Source organism: Triticum aestivum, chromosome 7B, assembly GCF_018294505.1.
Source record: "Triticum aestivum cultivar Chinese Spring chromosome 7B, IWGSC CS RefSeq v2.1, whole genome shotgun sequence".
NCBI lineage: Eukaryota > Viridiplantae > Streptophyta > Magnoliopsida > Poales > Poaceae > Triticum > Triticum aestivum.
In genome coordinates, this window is record NC_057813.1 from 130,847,006 (window position 1) to 130,855,198 (window position 8,193).

The window sequence follows — 8,193 nt, forward strand, 5'->3', positions numbered from 1 at the left end:
TCGTCCCGTGATCTAGGATGGCACCGGAGGAAAACGGAAGAGGAAGAGAAGAGGTAAAACTAAGTTGCTTCTTCGACAAAAGAGTGAAACCAAAGAATCTTGAGAGGTTGAAAAGTTGAGAGAAAGAACCTTGCATAGACTTGTGGTGAAGACATGGTAATGCCCACTATTCAATTGCTTCAGATGACTTTGATATCCAGACTGTTGCTGCTACTGACCCCCTTGACCGGATTGCTGATTGTAAGCACCCTGATTACCTTGATTGTAACCACCCTGATTACCTTGATGGTTTTGGTGACCCTGGAAGCTGGAACTAGAACCGCCACCTCCGTAACCCGGACCATGAGAACCACCGCCACCAGAACCTGAGCTGCCACCTGGCCCATGGTTGTTTTGGAATAAATTAGAATTTTTGAAATCCCTCATGATTGAACAATCTTTCCAAAGGTGAGTGGCTGGCCTCTCCTTCATACCATGCTTTGGGCAGGGCTCATTCAGTAACTGCTCAAGATTGGGACCTGATCCACCTGTCCGAGGAGGCGGCCTCACCTTACGGCATTGACCATTGTTCTGCACATTGTTATTAGCTACAAAATCTGAGTTACCATCAGCCTTGCGCTTGCCGTTGCCCCCCTGACTCACCGAGTTATGCTGTGAACCCTTGGTGTTGCCACTCTTCTTTACCTTTCCCAGCTTTTCATCATTAGACTCGAGGTCCTTGGTACCATCAGAGTCGGCATATTTAATTAGAGCCGCCATCAGCTGCCCCATATCATTGCAATCGCGCTTGAGCCGCCCCAGCTTCTGCTTAAGAGGCAAAACGACATTTTTTCTCTAACATTAGAATTGCAGAGCCGGCATTGATGTTATCAAATGAGCGTATGATAGCCTTGACCCGGCGCACCCAGTGGGTCGTTGATTCACCCTCCTCTTGGGAGCAAGCAGATAAATCCACAATTGACATGGGCTGTTTGCATGTATCTTTAAAGTTCTGGATAAACCGGGCCTTTAGCTCACCCCATGACCCGATGGAATTGGCAGGCAGCCCTTCTAACCAAGTACGGGTCGTCCCATCCAGCATCATGGTGAAGTATTTAGCACACATGGCATCGCTGACCTCCAACTGTTTCATGGCCATCTCATAACTCTCAATCCACGCCTCATGGGGTAAGTCGGCTGTGTAGTTAGGCACCTTACGAGTTCCTTTGAAATCCTTGGGCAAACGCTCATTACGCAGAGCCCGCACCAAACAAGGTATACATGTAGTTCTAGAGGTCACGCCTGCCTACAGCGAAGCCGTCGGATAAACCGGAAGGTGTTGATGAGCCACATGTTGAGCCGCCTGCTCAGCTTCGCGACGTGCCATGTCCTGATCGTCCAAACCCTGCGCCCCACCACGTGGCGGGTCATGCCCACGCGGCTGGTTACGGTGCTAGTCATTGCTTGAAACAGATGGCGGGGCCATGTGTCTGCTATAACTCCGGCTTAAGCGAGGGGTTGAATGAATCCTATCTCGACTGTAAGAATATGCCTCCTGCTACACCAATGTTGTTTGAAGAAGCTCCCTAGCTCTCCATGTTTCAACCATCGCTTGAGAATCGCCTTCCACTGGGAGAGCCGCCAGTCGTGTTGCCGTAGCGATCATATTATTGAAAGGATTGGAATAGTGACCGGCGGTGTTGGCACATGCTGAGGTGGAGTATTATTCAAACGAGGTGGCTCCGTCGTGCGCGGTTGAGCCGGTGCTCGAGCCCCAGGTGCTCCAACCCGGTTTATCTCCGGCGGGTTACTGGTCGCTGCTCCAGACGTACCAAAGAGATTCCTCGCCTCGTAAACTGACGGCAGACGACTTTGATGCCTTCTTCTCATGATTTAATTTGAAGCGTTTTGATCCAATGAGAGCCGGAAGGAACTAGCCTGGATCTGTTGTGCCTAAGCATCCAAAGCAGCTCGCTCCGCTGCCATCCTAACATCCTCCGCTGCCAGGTCTTCTTAGCTTGTGCTACCTCGTCACGCAGTTTTGCAATTTCCGCGTTGTGCTGAGCTTGATTCCCCGGGCTAACCTCTGTTGTTAACAAGGCTGTCAGTTTATCCAGCAAACCAGTCAAAACCCGATCCGACGGGCGCACAGGGCCTCCTGCCCCAGCCGCCGCCGCCGCTGACCCGGAGATCATCCCTGCCGCAGTTGAAGAATTCTGCCCAGGCTGTGTACCGGCCATGAAGATTGCGACCCTGTTCGGCGGCTCATAGGGGTCCGGAATACTGTCGCCATCGAAACAACCCCCAAGCCTGCCGTCTTGCAATTGATACAATGAAGTAGTCTCACCTGTGGACGACTCACCATCAGAATAGATGATCATCTCACCGCCAGACATAGATCCTTCATCAAATTCCGCTCCATGGATGAATCCCACGAAGGCATGTTTCACGGCAGGCTGAGCTCGGGCGGGTCTTGCACGCTGAGCCGTCTCGATGATGTTGGTGCAGATGTCCGGCTCAGGGCCTGGTTTGCCGATCTTGCCGATGAAGACGTGGATTCCGCCGAAGGGGACCTGGTACCTGTATTAAATTGAGCCGGCCTCGGGGGGCCAGCCTGCATCGTCGATGTAGAGCTTGCCGCGACGACTCTTGGTCATCCGGCCCACAGCATATCCCTTGATCCCTTCAAAGCCGCCCTTTAAGAACTCGAAACCACCATGCGCTGGCCGCATGGTGGGTGCCAACTGTCATGGAATAGTCACGGCAGATGTCCTATGTAAAGACTTATTCGTGGAGCCATCGCAACTAGGTTAGCTTAAAGGGGTTAAACGGGAAAAAGGACACATGAGTTTATACTGGTTCGGCCCCTTAGGGTGAAGGTAAAGGCCTAATCCAGTTTGAGGTGGTATTGCTTATGTCTCGATTACCAGGGACCGAATATGCTTGACCTAGCTTTCGATCTCTTTTGTTTCTTATCCTAAACCGCCACCGGGTCGTCCCTTTATATACACAGGTCGATGCCCAGCGGCTCACGGAGTCCCGGCCGGCTCATAGACAACGTGTCTGGCTCGGTGACTACTATACATGCCTTATAATACAAGTTATACATATATGGCGGTTTACCCCTATGGGCTTTTAAGTCTCCCTTGGGCCTTGGGCCCTTCATGAACCGCCATCTTCAATATCTTCCTGGGCTTCATACTGATGAACCGCCATAGGTATAACCCAGCCTCTCATGGCGGGTCATACCTAATAGTCATATCCCCAGCACGTCTCCTTTGGGAAACCATGATCCTTCATGTGAGATGCTCGGTTCGGAAGGAGGATCATCAAAACTTGTGCCAAACTTTACCAATTTTTTTCCACGGGGTTGTGATAGCACGCCACGGGCACACATCGATTTTGATGATGTCCGAACTCCATCTGAATTTCTCATAATTAAGATTCCAACTAGGCCTATGCTAGTGGCCGCACCTCGCGGCCGAAATGTTTGAAACTTCTCCCCACTTCTCGAACAAACAGATGAAAACTCGCAAAGCAACGCACAAATGATCTGTACACCTTCTTTGCTAGGCTGGTCGTAATGGGATATCATAGCTAGTATCATGCCAACTAGGCAATTTTGATGAGCTGTCATAGAATTAAATGAATAAAGAGAGGGTTAAGTATCATATCATGAAATCGTGTCATAATAAATGCTATGATACTATGTGTCATGCATGCCAATAAATAAAGTACTAGATGATACTACTCTATGATAATATGCATTAGTGAGGTAGAGCTAGCTATTATATCATAGACTAGCTATATATATTCCCTAATAATAAACCAGTTTTTTTTCGAGAGTACACCAATGGCGTACCTTAGCTTTATAGAAGGCAGAAAGTATAATTACAAGACACCATTGCGAGATGCGAACATCCCCAATGGCACACCCGACACCACACCAACCAAACACGTCTAGGCTACTCTCTCACGAAAGGATCTAAACCACCTACACTTAATCCGGCCGCTCTCCAATCCTTGAGCTCTTGAAGTACCTGCTCGACTAATTGCGGCGGAGTTTTTTGCTAATGAGGTCGATTAAACAGCCTTGCATTCCTTTGCTTCCACAATGCCCAAGCCATCCCTATGATGAATGAGTCGAATCCTCGGATCGACCTGCCTGTAAAATTCCTTCTTTGTTGGAGCCACCAATCTTGAAACGTGCTCTCGTTCGTCGGTGGGTCGATGTTTAGCTGAAGGAAATCGAAGCACCGGTGCCAAGCCTCCCTGGCGTAGACACATTGAACGATGATGTGGCCAACGTTGTCCTCCTCTTGCAAACACGTGAAACAAGCTGATGGCTGGTCTTGACGCCCATGCCGGGCTCGCCTGTCTGAAGTCCAAAGTCTGTATTGAACTGTTAGCCAAGCAAAGATTTTGCACTTCAAAGGTGCCCAGCTCCTCCAGATGCACGGTGTCGTGGGTGATCTAGTAAGCCCCTGACATAACCTGTGATACAACGATTTTGCCGTATAGACACCGGAAGCATCGGCAGGCCAAGCGAACTGATCTACCTGGTCTTCGATGCGAGGTACTGTGGTGATCGCGAGGCATAGATTTGCAATTTGAATATGCGCCGTGAAGGAGATATCACCCTGTACATCCAGCGCCCACGCGTTGTTGGTCAACGCCTCTCGTACTGTTCCGGTCGTCCGTCATCGGCCTTTTTTAAAAAAGTCCTCTTGTTTTTGAGAAATCAACCCACAGTCCATGTTTAAGTGGATCTGGGAAAATGATTCGTTTTTTACAAAAAAAGCCCTACATTTGTAAGAATTCAGTCCGCGATACTTTTTACAGTTAGAAAAAAAAAACAGAAACACACACGGGCTCTCATCTCTCTCCCTCGCCTCCTGTCCCAGCCGCCAGGAGGCGCCCCACCCCGTCCGACCTCGATCCGGTGCCGCGCAGATCTGGCTGCGGGTGCAGCAACTTGCTCCGGTGGCGACGGGAGAAAGAGAGATAGGGCGTGAGGGAGAGAAGAGAGGAATAAAGGAGAAGGAGAAGGGGCACAAGGTGGGGGAGGCGGTCGCCGGCGGTGGTGGTTCCGGTGACCGGCCGGCGGGCAGGGAGACGAGCTCCAGTTGAGGCGGCGGAGCTCGGTGCGAGATGGTTCCTCCGGATCGAGCCTTGGCTCTCCCGAGGCATGCGGTTGCGGGCTTGGATCGGGGTGATCCTTCTCCCCCGCCCTCCCCCTCCATGGCCAACGGCACAAGGTGCGACGACCTCTTCTGCCCCCCGCCATGGCTCCTCTGTCTCCCCCCACCAGCGCCCTCCTCACCCCTTCCCCACTCCCAACTGATCCCCAAGCTGCACCCTCCCTCTCTCATTAGATCTGGTCCGAATGATAACTGGATCGAGCTCCCTGATGGCCCTGCTAGAGCTGCGCGAGGATGAGGAAACCATCACCTGCTCTAGCTATTTAAATCAATTGTGAGTTTGGCCCTGGTAGAAAACTATGGTACTCTGGTAGAAAACTATGAGTCGACAGCAGAGACAGTGTAGTGATTTTGGATGCAAAGTCAAATCTGAACAATAAATTGCTGAAAGCTTCCCAACGCGAAGACATCACCATATGTTTGTAGTTTCTACTTCAGTTGTGTCCAGATGCATCATATTCTAATTTTCAGTTCTTTGGAATCAATTTGCCATGGAGTCCTTGATGCGTCAAGTCTGTAAACTGCTTTGTAAATGTTAAAAAAAATCGAACTTCTACTTTCACTGTATAGTAGTGCACGTTTGAATATAGTCAATGATGATCTGTGTAGTGGTGTGCTCTTTTACTTATTTATTTTCAAGGAAAAGAGTTGTGTCAGTTAATGCGCTAGCCATAAAACAGAACAAGTAAAATGAATATACAGCCACAATCGCCTGCTCTCTAGCAATAATAATTTGTGCTTTACAGAGTTGACTTGAACTGTTGTCAATGTTCTGATTTTTTTTCTATTTAATTTGATAGAGAAGAGATGGCTATTGATGAGGTCGAGCTTGAGCCTCTAGAATTTGCTGAGAAAATGCACACTCAACAGGAAATTACAACAACAGGTGAAGCAAAAATGTTTTTATAGTGCCTCTTTCGAAGCATTCAACTTAACTGTATTGAAGATGCTAATTACATCCTTTTGATTGCTGTTACTGGAGATATTAGTTCAAATTAGAAAACACAGTTCCGAGAGCCAATCTGTCATATTTGAGACTGTATGTGCTCTATGCTTGCCCCCTCTCACTGAAACATACACAACTAAACTTTTACTGAGTATTTATGAGCAGAAGAAGCAATGCGTAGTACTTATCTTGACTTTATTGCCAATGCAGTTGCGCAGGAAGTTGGAGAGTGCTGATTTCGATACGAGTGTGTCAATCTTCAGTCCGGAGCAGATCCAAGGGATTGTTGAGAAATACTCCAGTTGACATATTTGAAGATATGAGAGATTTACATCGCATCCAGTCTTCTCCTTCTACTATAGCCGATGGTTGTATTCCACCCATACACGAAGCATATAATTGCCATCTAGCTTTACTTCATGTAATATGCACTTTCCTCAGTGAAAGACTACAAGTGTACTAATTACATTGGCAGTGGCACCTATTGGAACCGTCCAACTGGCTCTCGGGGCGAACATCGCCGCCACCCCACTGTCGATTACCACCCAAGCTGTTGGCCTCCTTGCAGTGGTGGTCTTCACCCTCTTTCATCACCATGAAGCAGATCATCGTTGTGACGTTGTCCAGCACTGGCGAGAAGGGTGGCCCGCGTCGAGACGGCCAAGGTGAGTGCCCACTGTATGCATCTCCTCGGCTTTGTGTTCATCGAGATTGGCTTCTTACGCGTCTGTCTAGGTTGGGTGGTCTGCAGGTCAGGCTCGTTGGAATGGTGACTGGTAAGATGGAGAGGAATACAGACATGTCCTTCACCCTCGACAATGACACTGGCTGCATCAATTTTTCATCAGATGGTGAGAGCGTCTCGTTGAATTGCACACTTTCTAGTGAAGTTTCAGATGTATCTTAGGGGTACAATGTTATATTTTTGTGCTCCCAGTGCCACTTCTGGATGTTGACTTGGTTGTGGGATTTGTCAAATGCCAATCTTAAATAGAAATAAGTTAGGCTGGTTGTTACGACAATGCAGGCACCAAGCAAAACTTAGTAACTGGAAATCTGCAAGTTCTTAATCATCTCTGGTTTGATAAAATAACTATTTGAGAGAGAGAGATATTACTGTAAAGTTCTTAAACTTTGCGGCAGATGGATTTTGCGGCTTTGGATTTTCCTCTCTCTTGATTTTTCAAATTGATGTGGCTGTAGAAACTTGAGGCTGAATTTATTAATTGGTGTGCATGCGACCTGGATTGTGCAATTATTTTACGAATTCGTTGAAAGCTCCGTTGGTAGGTTTGTTTACTTGTTTTTACTGCTTGTGTTGTTACATCTCAGAAGAAGTTCAGAAGAACTTCAGTGTGACATATTTTCCATCATGCACAAATGTGTGATAGATTTAGGACATCCAATGTAGAGAAACATTAAGCGGTAAGGTCAACTCATACAAATTGCAGGTATAATGGACTAGACTGATTACTGTTATTTTAGCCAGCGTCAACAAAGAGAAGAGAGGCCGTGTGATGCTTACATTGTGGAGATCCTTCTATCTATGAAATGACATCATCCATGGGCGATGCTAAACGTTTTATTCAAAGCTGGGTTGAGTTCTTGGTTAATTATGTGAAGATGATTAATGGAGACTACAAAAGGATTATCTCAAGAAATCGTTGCAGGCATATTTCTGCAATCTGTAATTCCTTTGATAAACATAGCAATTGTGTAGCTCATGATCTTGCTTCCCTCGCTAGAGTGTCAGATATTTCTGAAACCTGGATGGGCAGTATGGTGTGTATGCAAATGACTTGGTTAAGTAATCCAGTATTTATATGTAAGCATAGGTTCTGTCGAAAAAAGTATTGGCAGGAACTTACAACCATTAACGCACATTATCTGTTGGTTAAGTACTCAAAGGAGTATGTCGAGATTTAGAAGTTCGTTTACTGTGCACATTATTAAATGGTATTTGATGTGTCCCTGTTATTTGAGAAACTACTTTTCTTGCCATTCATGGCTAAAAGTTGAATCTAAGCAACTAGCAATAGATTTAAAATTTTGAGAACAGCCACACTA

General features: G+C 47.3%; 1 long non-coding RNA gene across 4 annotated transcripts; it reads left to right on the plus strand.

Moving 5' to 3' along the window:
• The first annotated feature begins 4,834 nt into the window (after window positions 1-4,834).
• Window positions 4,835-7,933, plus strand: LOC123161918 (uncharacterized). Of its 4 annotated transcripts, none has more exons than XR_006480946.1 (5): window positions 4,835-5,237; window positions 5,981-6,066; window positions 6,337-6,791; window positions 6,862-6,977; window positions 7,578-7,933. It is a non-coding gene; the product is annotated as an uncharacterized lncRNA (long non-coding RNA). The 4 variants fall into 4 exon arrangements; XR_006480945.1 differs by having other exon boundaries at window positions 7,612-7,933; XR_006480947.1 differs by having other exon boundaries at window positions 7,616-7,933.
• The last annotated feature ends 260 nt before the right edge of the window (window positions 7,934-8,193 follow it).